The 13,400-nt window shown below is 39.1% G+C and overlaps 1 pseudogene; it reads left to right on the top strand.

Annotated features, from left to right (window-relative positions):
- Positions 1–10,327: 10,327 nt before the first annotated feature.
- Positions 10,328–11,934, top strand: LOC111546841 (annotated as a pseudogene).
- Positions 11,935–13,400: the final 1,466 nt, after the last annotated feature.

The following is a 13,400-nucleotide window of genomic DNA, read 5'->3' as shown; positions in this document are numbered from 1 at the left end:
TTCAGCATTTCCATCAAGGTAAATTAATTTTTTCAAGAATCACAGTTAAGTTGACTTGTATGAAGCACTAAGTGTGCCCAAATTACAAATAAAATACTGAAAACTTATGTCAAAGATGGCATTTTACACCAATAAATAATTCTTGATCTGCAATTCATGTTAAAATGCAACGGTCAAAATATTTAACCTCAGGTGCAGTACAATTTGGTGGTTTCATTTTCCCTTAAGTAATGCATTTAATTGCCCATGGTATATGAGATATTTGTGCAATCAGAAAAAAATCAAATAAAAACAGGACTTCAAATGACTTCGTTTTCTAACAAAGCAACAAACATAAAAACTATCATGTTTCCTTATTGGGTGTTAGAAACAATGCTTGGCACCTATAGGAGATTAAAAAGTGAGGAGGGTAATTTACAGTCTACTGCTCCCTTCCCCAAATCGAGTAGTTATATTTCATATTCTTGCGGAAGGAATAAAGCATGTATATATGAACAAGTAGGAAATGGTCATAAAAACAGATACTAAATATGGTTTCCACTGTACAGATACTTTCTGAAAATGATGATAATACCTACCTTGAGAGTTAATCATGAAAGTTAATTAAGTGGCATTTATATTAAATCACTACGTAAATTGTTACGAGTGTTGCAAACGTTAGGTTATTTTATTATTATTACGAATATTATTATATGAGGGAGTAGCATAATGGAGAAAGAGCATGGACTTTGATGTTACACACACTTGGCAAAGTTTGGCTTTAATGCATGCTAGATGGGTGATTACATTTACTTTATTTCTTTGAGCCTCAATTTCCCCCATGTGAATGGAATAACTTTTTACCTAATAGGGGTGTACAGATGATGACATGATATGCCCTGCGTTTGGTGCTTATCACTGAATCTTGCATATTGTAATAGAAGTTCAAGGAATGTTAACATCCTTTCTCTTTCCTGTTATTATAAGTGATTCATTACTAATTTGTTATGAAGACATTGTCATTCTCCTTGTCTGCTTTATTTCTAACCCATTTTCTCAGAGGGTAAATAGGCTAGCTAAGCCTAAAGAATCATTAGGCAAATTACCTCAAAATCTGTTTTTCGTTTTTTGGACATGAGCAGGATATTTTAAAAAGTAGCCTCTGGGATTTACCCAGCTCCTGCATTTCTGTTTCTCTCTCTACCCTCCTTAGAGTGGTCCCGTCCCAGGCTGATGGTGACTCAGCTACCTTGGCCTTTTCAATGGTGTCTTAGCTGCTGAGGTCTTGCAAACGGTGCTTCCTCATTATGAGCCTATGGAAATATTTTTAAACTTCACATTGTAATGATTGCACATTGGGATTAGGGGATAAGGAAAAGCAAAAAAAGATATTAGCCTGCATAGAGAAATTTCTGAATAATTTTGTCCTGGATAGCAATAACAAGTCTAGGATTAGGTATCGTGATGCTTTGTTTTTAAATGTGAAATAAATGAAAAATGAAATCATGCCAGCAAGTCCTGGCTACAGGAAGACATTTGATTTCTAAATGTTAGTTAATTCTTCTTCTCTCTAAGATAAAATATTTAAACTAGGGATAATTGGAAGTTCACTTCTCTGACCTTGTCTTAGGAACCAATGAAAGATATGTCAGTTCTTTTGGGAGGCCGAGGCAGGTGGATCACCTGAGGTCAGGAGTTTGAGCCAGCCTGGCCAACACAGCAAAACCTCGTCTCTACTAAAAATACAAAAAAAATTAGCTGGGTGTGGTGGCACCTGTAGTCCCAGCTACTTGGGAGGTTGAGGCAAGAGAATCACTGGAACCTGGGAGGCAGGGGTTGCAGGGAGCCAAGATTGCACCACTGCACTCCAGCCTGGGTGACAGAGCAAGACTCTGTCTCAAAGAAAACCAAACCAAACCAAACCAAACCAAACCAAACCAAACCAAACCAAACACAAAAAGGGTAAGTCAGTTCTGATATAACTACTTTTGGATGAGGTGATACAGCTGGGAGCTGGCTTTGTTCCTGTGGATGGGAGTCACAGGATGGTGAGGAATCGCAGTGAAAAGTGGGGAAGAGGGGGTGGGGAGCATGGCTTTCTAAAAGGGGTGAGCCCTGGTCACAAACTGGGGTGGTTGCAGTTATTGATATAAATATCCCCTTTCAGACAGTGGCCTGAATATTTTTCCTACTCTTTTCAATCCTCCTCTGAATAAAAACATTGAATAAAAATAAGTTTTTGTTTTTCCTTAACCTCTAATCCCAGTATGCAATCATTATGATACGGTTTGGCTGTGTCCTTACTCAACGCTCACCTTGAATTGTAATAGTCTCCAGGTGTCAAGGGTGGGGCCAGGTGGAGATAATTGAATCATGAGGCGGCTTCCCTCATACTGTTCTTGTGGTAGTGAATAAGTCTCGCGAGACCTGATGGTTATATAAATGGGAGTTCCCGTTCTTAGGCTGGCTTGGACCTGCAGCCGTGTGGGACGTGATTTTGTTCCTCCTTCTGCCATAATTGTGAGACCTCCCCAGCCGTGTGGAACTGTGAGTCAATTAAACATTTTTCCTTTATAAATTGCCCAGTCTCAGGTATGTCTTCATTAGCAGCATGAGAACAGACTAATACATACTACAATGAGAAATTAAACATTGTTTCCATGGGCTCAAAACAAGGCAGCACAGTGCAGGACCTGAGCAGCTAGAACACCCTTGAAAAGGCCAAGATAGTTGAGCCACGTCGGACTGGGGCATGACCAGTGTTCCCCTCTAAGGAGGGTAGAGAGAAAAATAGAAATGCAGGGGCTGGGTACATCCCAGGGGTGACTTTAAAAAACATCCTGCTTATGTCCAAAAAAAAAAAAAAAAAAAAATTTATGTCTCCCCCTCAAAAAAAAAAACAGACCAATGACTATTTAGTCTTAGCTAGCCTGTTTACCCTCTGAGAAAATTGGTTAGAAATAAAGCTTCAAACGTCCCTAGAGGTCTCGAAGGAGTCATTAATACCACATTTTCAGTTACAACCATGCTAAGGGAAAGTATAGCAGGACCCATGGCCAGCTATGCTCTGAGCCAAGGTCAGAGAATGAGAATGGGGTTAATTCTTTGTTTTCCAGACGAGTGAGGAGGACTCTCTTCTGTTTTAAAGCACCCTATGCAGAAAGGGTATAGCTAAATTAGGAAAAATTAAAACATACGATTTTTTCTATATTATCTAAGCTGTTTTACATTAATTTAGGTCAGAAACGCCTCTTCAACACTGAACAACACTCATACCTAACTGCACATATGTGCTGTCTCTTGGTTTTGGAGTTTCTCAGAAAGAATCACAGATGGGAAGCAGGTAGAACTTGAGAGAAGCAGACAAGCAGGAACAGAGGCAGAATGTGTGGCTGCCACGCTGCATTTGTGACTTCTAATTTTCTGATTGAATGAAAGATATCAGTGTACATTTGTTTTCATTTGCGTGTCAAAAGTGTAACCCCTCTTCCCACATCAAGGCATCTAAGGGCAAGCAATGTGATGACTTCTGAAATAAAATCAGACATCACAAGAACTAGCCTCACCTTTGAAGCTGTTGAAAGCTGCTTTCAGTGTTTTCACAAATATCTCTATCAACTTTTTTTTTTCTCTAAGCTGTGTTTTTCTTAAGCAGCAGCATTTAGTTTTAAAAAGAAACTCATACAGTTCTTTTTTTTTTTTTTTAAGGTTTGCATTGGGCCTAACAATACAGCAAAAACCTGCTTATTTTCTTTAAAAGGGCGTGCTTGCATTCATTTGTGCAGCACCACTGCCAGCGGGGAGAATTCTAGATGTTTTCCACCTTATTGGTTAGGTGGGTCTGTGCGAGGCAGCCACGAATCTACATTGTTTCTATAGAAAATTGTGGTTCACGTTCCCAGCAGCTGATCCACTGGCAAACTTTTGATGGCAACAAAATATTGAATTAAAAGGTTTTGTTTATAGTTAAATACTGTATTACTCCATATAGGTATGAGAGATGACATGAGAATGACTAGGAATTCATGCAGGCTGGAATGTCAGCAGAAGTCTTTATGGATTGTGACAATTTCATGTTATCCTTGAAGGACAATTGTAGTTTAAAAACATTTAGATGAGAAGCTTGAAGAGGTGTTTTTTTCTTTTCTTTTTTTCCTGCAGCTGGGAGAGAAGAGATTAAAGGCAGACAATTAGAATGAACATCTTGTTGAGATTTAGGAAAAACTCAATGATAGACTGAAAAAAATTTTTGGAAAAAGAATTTGGGAACAAGCTTTGGGAAAGAAGGTTGGGGTTTGGATAGATTATGGTAAGGAATTGCACTCAGAGTGAGTCTGAATTTTATGTTAAGTATGAGATGGTCTGTTTCTGGTTAGAGAAGTGACATAAAAATGTGCTTAGGAAGACTACCCATTTTTAAGGTTCTTTCAAGGAGAAATTGGAGAGGAAGAGATTAGTGTCTGATAAATCATCTTCAACTTATCTTGCAGCTTAGCTGAGCAATTCTTTTCTTTTTTTCTTTTTTAACAATTTCATGGAAAAATCCTTAAAGCAGTAGTTACACACCATCCGTTTATACCACAAACCCTCAGTTCTGACTCTTGACTTCTCAAAGATTACCTCAACTTTTTTTTTTAATTAAGAAGATAAAAACTGTAAATTATGAACTCCCTCATTTTTTTAACTGCTTTTACTGCAATGTACATTTTTTTTCCTTTATGGTATGAAGGATGCGTATTTTAAATTTTCCCTCCCCTTCCCCCCCTCCCTCCCTCCCTCCCTCGTATCTCTATCATCTTTCCAATTCATCTCAATCATGTTTTGCCTAAGCCCTCTCCTTCACCTGTATATATTCTAGATATTCTTCCCCACTTCCTGAGGCAATTTCCTTGCTTCCATGTCTCCCTTTAACTCATCTGACAGACTGTTTAACTTCTGTTTGCCATGTAGTTATAATTTCTTTTGTATCTTTTTAATTTCTGAAGTTCTTGATAATTACCCTGTTTATTTTTTCTCACCATTCCTGCCTTCAGTGACTCTAGATAAATCAAAAAGTCATCTGTCTTCATCTTATTTATTTTTACTTGGCATAAACCAATGCATCACTTCTTTTTCATTTTTTTAAAATTAGGATATTTTGTCAGTTCTTTTGAAAACTTGAAACATTATCCAGTATGTCTCCCTATATTTACGTTTATTCTTTGTCAGTTTAAAAAAAAAAATCCCTCTTGTTCTCCCCATGCTCTAACTCTAGTGATGACTTCAGTATTCTCAAATCTTCTCTATCTACGTACAGAATACTTAAGAGATCAGTATGTCCCAAACTAGTTGGAGTAAGGATAATATCAGAGGTAGAAAAAAAGATGACCTTTTTGGTTATGGGATAAAATACAAGTAAACATTAACAATGGTCCTCCTTGCTTCCCACCTTCTTCCCAAAGTTCCCAAGTCTTAGGAGAAAAAGAAAAATCCCTACCTATGTGTGATGTAGAGTGCAAGTTCTATTTCTCACTATCCCAGGCAGAATGCAGAGTGTACTGATTGTGAAGAGGAGACGGTGAGTGAGTTGTTTTAGTAGCCAGTGATTCCCCAAGGATACTTACTGAGTCCCTTCTGTTCCTGCTGGAGGAAGATAACATTTCCATGCTGTTAGCATGTGAAACAATAGTAGGGCTGACTATGGAAGTGCCTTCATTTTTTGGTTAACTGACTTACACTTCTGACTTTTTTTTTTTTTGAGGCAGAGTCTTGCTCTGTTGCCCAGGCTGGAGTGCAGTGGGGTGATCTCGGCTCTCTGCAAGCTCCGTCTCCTGGGTTCACGCCATTCTCCTGCCTCAGCCTCCCGAGTAGTTGGGACTACAGACACCCACCACCATGCCTGGCTAATTTTTTGTGTTTTTAGTAGAGACGGGGTTTCACCGTGCTAGCCAGGATGGTCTCGATCTCTTGACCTCATGATCTGCCCATCTTGGCCTCCCAAAGTGCTGGGATTACAGGTGTGAGCCACTGTGCCTGGCCAACTTCTGACTTTAATTGAAAGTGGGCAGGCATTTATTGGCTTAGAAAGTTCATGCATAAGGAACTCACATGTCCTCTAAAATGGTAATGTAGCTGCTTTTATTTTTCAAACATAGACTTGACACCTAGACACAAACCATGGCATTATAATCAAATTTCAACAGTCAACTTTATATTTAAGGCATTCAAACTTCCACTAATTTAGCAGATAGTCTGATGACCAAGGAAAGACCATCTCATTACAAAATGGTGTTTGCTTAAAAATGTCAACTGCCAAAAAGGTATTGTCCCTAAAATTTCTACTAAGACACTATGTCATTCAGCTTTCTCCAGAGAAACAGAACCAGTAAGATATATCTCCTATGTCACCAGTATATTTAGTTCCTATTTATTTTAGATATTTATTTCAAAAAATTGGCTTATGAGATTATAGAGGCTGGAAAGTCCAAAATTTGTAGAACAGGCTGATAGGCTGAAGATTCAGATAGGAGCTGATGTTTCAGTTTTGAAGTCAAATGTCTTCCTCCCCAGGGGTACCTCAGTCTTGCTTTTAAGGCTTTCCAACTGATTGAATGAGGCCTACTCCTATTACTGAGAATAATCTTTACCTAAAGTCAACTGATTGTAGAGAACCACATCTACAAAATTCCTTTGCAGCAACATTTAGATTAGTGTTGGATTGAATCACTGGGTACTGTTGTCTAGTCAAGTTGACACATAAAACTGACCAGGACAAATTTTCCTCAGGAACCAACTCTACTTTCCAATCTTTACATTTCCAAGATTTCAGAATTCATAATGTTAAATTCTATGTGAAATAATTCGTCGAACGATCTTTTTCATTTTTTCGTTCCCCACATGTCTCTAGATTTATTCACTCTTACAGGCATATTCTAAGTGACTGCTGTATACTTGGCACTGGCAAGGTGTGAGGCCTCACATACAGCGGGAACCGTGCCTGTCCTCAGGAGCTGTCTACCATCATCCTTGTGTAGGTTCTCCAGCCTGATGTTGAAATTACTGCAATAACAACATTAAATCTGATGTTGCCTCTCCCTCACCCTCTTATGTTGTCTTGAGGGGGGGAATTATTGCACGACTTAATAGGCTGTCAAAAACTAGTCTTAGTTTGTACATGATTGATCTGAATCATAATTCCTTTTCTTTTGCCTGAGATTTGTCTGTGTAAGTAAATTTGCTACCTAGATACACATATGCAATTACTTAAAAGTTTAAATTCATTTTAGTATTTATAGCATTTATTCTTGCTGGAATGAACACATAATTTGTATTCATACATATAAGAATATTATTAGAAAACAGTAAATTTGCATGAACCAATTTAAGAGCAAACATAAATCTTCATCTACGTGTTGCTACCCTAGTCTTCCTTAGCTCTCAAAAATCTAGTAGTTAATAAACCCAAAACACATACATGAGTGAATTTTTGAAATTGGTATATAATATTTGTATGTATTTATGGAGTACCTGTGATATTTTGTTACATGCATAGAATGAGTAATGATCAAGTTAGGCTATGTATGGTATCCATCCTCTTCAGTATTTATTATTTCTATGTGTTAGGAGTATTTCAAGTCCTGTGTAACTATTTTGAAATGTACAATACATTGTTGTTAACTGTAGTCAGTCACCCTATATGACACTTCATTGAGAAATCTTTCTTGATTTAATTGTAAGAATCTGAGTTGCTTTCCACTACCATTTCCTAAGTCCAAACATCAGTGTCTTCCTGGGGGATAATTTGCAAGAGAAAGAATGAGGAACAGCAGGACTCTTGGGAGCTGCAAAGGTAATTTGCTTATTTAACTATTACTAAGGGCAGGAGGAACAGCCAGGCCAAAATGGTCTGTGCTTTTGCATAGTAACATGGCTATTAGAATATTAGAATAGGGGCCTACCATCCCATTTTAAAAAGTGGGGAAGAAATAAAACAGGATAAAAGACAAAACCTGAAATTGAGCACATCTTTAAGAAAATTATAAGAATAGAATAGCTATTGACTTAGAAAAATCCTATTCATTTCATTGCTTTTTCTTTAAAACATTTTCTACTGTGATAAAATAATATAATTTCTGTTCTCCCTGTATTATCTAGCTATTTGGTAATATGGAATGTCTTTGTAAAGAGAAAATAATATAAAAATCTTATATAGCCAGTCTCTGATCCCAGATGCTGTTCTTCTCTGTCCGTTTCTTTTTCTACTAAGAGTTGTGCAGTCCATTAATCTGATCTTTAGGAATGGCCTATTGTGAATGTTCGCAAGTGACTATGGTGAATATAATCTTTATTAGTGTAAAACTCCTTTACATATTATGTAATTAGTAAGCATTTATTATTTCTGTGTCCTGGTGGATAAACTACAATATTAACTTCTTTGGTAGTTACAACGCATTCTTTACAATGAATAATTTTGGGCAATATGTTCTTTTTCTAGGCACTCACTATGAAGCAGCCACAGATTGTATATTATTTTACAAGTCATGGTGACCTTAACTAAGATGAAACATTTCAGAATTTGTCCTGAACCAAGTAACAGTGTTTAAATGACTTAACTCTGCAATATTTCAAACAATGCAACCATCCATCAAAGCTAAATGTTATTAATATAAAATTAATGCCTTGAGGGAAAAAAGGGAATAGGAGTACTAGGTACGAGACAGTCTTTGGTTCTCTCTTGGCAAGTTTATATGCATATTTTTAAACTTTTAAAAAATTTTGGATTTGGTTTGCTTCAGTGTTTAGAATCTTTTAGTTGAAAGTATATATACTTTAAAATTGTACTAATCTCTACAAAATTAAATGACAGAAGAGCTATTTGGGGGTCATTATACTAGAATATCAGTGGGTAGAAATCGCAAAGTTGAGTTGAAAATCTATAGCACATGTTAAGATGTTTATATAACCTCAGTTATGATCCTGTACCCGTTGAATAGGTTCCTTTCTTGGAGTTTCTTCTCTGAGTCATCCTAAGCTCCTGGGGCTAAGGAAGGACCACAGATTCAGGAAAGCATCTCAGGGCCCTCCTGATCACTGATGAGATACCTGCATTTCCCTGCCCTTTGGGTTGGGTTTTGTGGCCCTTCTTGTTGTAGAGTCTGCTCTCATCTTTGGCAAGACTAGGAATCTGGGTGCCCAGCACTGATTCTTACGAGGTGCTCCATAGAACCATACCACTGAGGGCCTCGGGAGGGGATGGGAGTGGAGACAGAGCGGAAGCTCAGACTGCTCCCTGGACTCAGAGTCCTCCTCCCCTGAAAGCCTCAGACCTGGATTTTTCTGGGCTCCTGGAGCATCTCTTCACTTCTCATAGGCTTCAGAGATGCCTACCCTCTCTCTCTCCAATAAAAGGACTTAGTTTTTTAAAAAGACTTTCCAGCTGAGTGTGGAGGCTCATGCCTGTAATCCCAGCACTTTGGGAGGCTGAGGCAGGTGGATCACTTGAGGTTAGGAGTTAGAGACCAGCCTGGCCAACATGGCAAAACCCTGTCTCTACTAAAAATACAAAAATTAGCTGGGCATGGTGGCATTCACCTATAATCCCAGCTACTTGGGAAGCTGAGGCGGGAGAATCACTTGAACCCAGGAGGTGGAGGTCGCAGTGAGCGGAGATTGTACCACTGCACTCCAGCCTGGGCAGCAGAGTAAGACTATTTCAAAAACAAACAAACAAAAAAACACCTTTCCAAAGACCTAGATATATACATATATATACACACACGTACACACACACACACATATACATATATATACTATACATATATATGTATATATATTTTTTGAGATGCAGTTTAACTCTCGTTGCCCAGGCTGGAGTGCAATGGCTGATCTCAACTCACCACAGCCTCTGCCTGCTGGGTTCAAGTGATTCTCCTGCCTTGGCCTGAGTAGCTGTGATTACAGGCATGTGCCACCACGCCCAGCTTATTTTTTGTATTTTTAGTAGAGACGGGTTTCACCGTGTTAGCCAGGATGGTCTCGATCTCCCAACCTGAGGTGACCCACCCACCTCGGCTTCCCAAAGTGCTGGGATTACAGGCGTGAGCCACTGCCTCTGGTCCAAGACTTAGATACTAAAAAAAGCAAACAAACAAACAAAAAAACTGTGTTCCCAGTCACGTGTCTTCAGACTCCTGGCAGCCAGCGATGGAGGCGAGACACCCCCAGTAACAGGCGGTGGCGACTGCTGTGTCCACTGGGTTTCAGCCTCTTCCCAGCAGCGGCTCTAAGAAGCGCAGTGGAACTCGACTGTATTCAATCAAGTTAGTGTCTTGCCTAGAATTGTAGCTTCCACCTGCACCTTCCAGCCACCATGGCAACCTCATCTGAAGAAGTTTTGCTGATTGTAAAGAAAGTGCATCAAAAGAAGCAGGATGGCGCTCTCTACTTCACGGCAGAAAGAATTGCTTGGGCACCTGAAGGCAAAAATAGATTTACAATCAGCCATATGTGTGTGGATATTAAATGCCAGAAAATTAGTCCAGAAGGAAAAGCTATAAAATTCAGCATCAGCTGGACCTGCATGCAGGTGACAAAAGCAACTAACTTACATTTTTCCAATGAAAGCCCAGCAGTGAAAGAGCAAGATGCAGTAAAGGACCTTCTTCAGCTGCTGCTGCCCAAATTCAAGAGGAAAGTAAATAAAGAACTGGAAGAGAAGAACAGAGTTCTGCAAGAAGATCCTGTTTTGTTTCAGCTTTATAAAGACCTTGTTGTGAGCCAAGTGATCAGTGCTGAGGAATTCTGGGCCAATTGTTTAAATGTGAATGCAACAGAAAATTCTCCACATCCAGTCATAAGCAGGATGTTGGCATTGCTGCTGCATTTCTGGCTGATGCCTGGCCCCAAACGGATGGCTGTAACGCTCTGAGATATAATTTAACTTCTGATATCATTGAGGTCATAGTTAGGACCTATCCAGCAGTAAAAATTAAATATGCAGAAAATATTCCCCGCAACACGACAGAGAAGGGATTCTGGACACGTTTTTTCCAGTCCCATTATTTTTCACAGGGATCGGCTGAATACTGGGGCAAAGGATCTCTTTGCAGAATATGCCAAAATAGATGAAAAACGCCTAAAAACAATGGTTTCATTAGGGGTGAAAAACCTACTACTAGATTTAACAGCTTTGGGAGATAAATCATTAGATGAGGGCTATGGCATTTCTTCTGTGCCATCTGCTTCCAATTCTAAATCCATAAAAGAGAATAGTAATGTTGCCATCAAGAGATTTAACCATCAAAGTGCCATGGTCCAAGCAGCTGGACTCAGGAAACAAGAAGCAGAAAATGAACAAAATAGCCCAGCAGCATGGATGGAAATTCCGGAGATGCAGACTGCTTTCAGCCAGTAGTCAAAAGGGCGAAATTACAAGAGTCCACTGAATACGATGACTTGGGGAAAAATAATTTTGTGAAAATGAATGCACTAAATCTCAAGAAGTTAGATAGGTATTATGGTCCAACCCCAACCCAGTCACTACAGTATGCAACAAGTCAGGACATTATTCTTTTCAAAGTATTGGACAAGAAATGGAAGCTTATACACCCAAGTTAACTCAGATTCTCTCTGGTAGTACCATCACAGCACCGTCACCTGGAGGGGCACTCATGCAGGGAGGAACACAGCAAACCATTAACCAGATGGTGCCAAATGATATTCAGTCTGAATTGAAACACTTGCGTGTAGCTGTTGGAGAACATCTATGTCATTTCTGGTCCTGCTTCCCTAGAAGAAAAGGTCGTGAAAATGAAAAGTAATTTGGAACGATTCCAAGCTACGAAGCTCTGCCCGTTCCAAGAAAAGATTTGGAGGCAGTATTTAAGCACAAATTTGGTAAGTTACATAGAGATACTCCAGACAGCCTACAACAAGCTCCACATGTGGCAGTCATGGCGTCTGATGAAGAAAACGTGAGGGGGCCATGATGCTCAAAGCTTTTGTGAGATTGAGAGAACTATGACCGGCAGCAACTCTGGAAACCTGGCCTGTCAGACAAGCAGATGACCTCACAGGAGTGACAAGAAACATCTGCTCCACGCCGACTCCCAGAGCTAATGCTATTGTACTTACACACTGGGGACTGAAAGGAAAGAAGGGACTAAATGCTGGGGAGGTAAATCAAGGCAGAACCAAAAAATGAGCTAAGTTGTAAATACATATATGTATACACATACATACACATGTACATGTGTATGTACCTATATGTTTTAAAAGACTGTTTACTGCAGTTACTCAGGAACTGCTTTTGATTCACATTAAGCTGCTTTCAGAAATTAAAAAAAAAAGCACTTTTTAAAAGGGTGTATTGATAAAATCTGAGGTTTTTTGGTTGTTACTTTCGGTGTAAACTTTTTTCCGGTTAAGTTTGTGGCACAGGGTAGACCTTAAGTATTTCTCCTCCATCCTTCATCCTTCACCCTCTATTGGAGCCTCAAGTTTTACTGAATTCCAATTATACCTCACATCAGCAAGTTAACAAGAGTACTTTAAAGCAAAGAGAGACTGCTCTTCAACCATTGGGAAACAGTTGTCAGAAGACATCATTGGTCCCGTGTTTCGTACGGAAATAAGAAACAATATTGCACTGCATGTTTGTGGTTTGGAGTCCCTGAATAATAGACAGAACATATTTGCAGAAAGTTGCGTAGGCTTTTTTATGTAGAATTTTGTCAGAAGACAATGGCGCTGCATGTTTTTCTTTGAGTGCAAATGTACATTGCTAATATATTATTTTTAAGATGGCATGTGCTTTGAAAAGACGATATTGCATTTTTAAGAGTTTAAAAATCTTATGAGTGAGAAATATAAAAAAAAAATCCTATTTTCACCTCTTTAGAAGAAACAAAAATATTTCTCCTCTCTCCTTTTCTCTAGTATTTGACTGTTACTGTCCTTGGCGAATCAATCATCATTGCATAGACTGAAAAACCTAAGTGCAAAGCAAAAAAAAAAAAAAAAAAAAAAAAAAAAAAATATGTTCTTGTTTCTGGAATTCGTGCCATATTTTGTTCCTGATGGGATCAACTGACTAAGACTTTGGATGTCTTGTATTAAAAATTACACAAGGCCGGGCGCGGTGGCTCAAGCCTGTAATCCCAGCACTTCAGGAGGCTGAGGCGGGCGGATCACAAGGTCAGGAGATCAAGACCATCCTGGCTAACGCGGTGAAACCTGGTCTCTACTAAAAATACAAAAAATTAGCCAGGAGTGGTGGTGGGCGCCTGTAGTCCCAGCTACTAGGGAGGCTGAGGCGAGAGAATGGCATGAACCCGGGAGGCGGAGCTTGCAGTGAGCTGAGACTGTGCCACTGCACTCCAGCCTGGGCTACAGAGCAAGACTCTGTCTCCCAAAAAAAAAAAAAAAAAAAAAAAAAAAAAAAA

The sequence above is a fragment of the Piliocolobus tephrosceles genome, chromosome 18, assembly GCF_002776525.5.
Source record: "Piliocolobus tephrosceles isolate RC106 chromosome 18, ASM277652v3, whole genome shotgun sequence".
NCBI lineage: Eukaryota > Metazoa > Chordata > Mammalia > Primates > Cercopithecidae > Piliocolobus > Piliocolobus tephrosceles.
The sequence above is the reverse complement of the archived record's forward strand: the minus strand, read 5'-3'. Positions and strand labels throughout refer to the sequence as shown.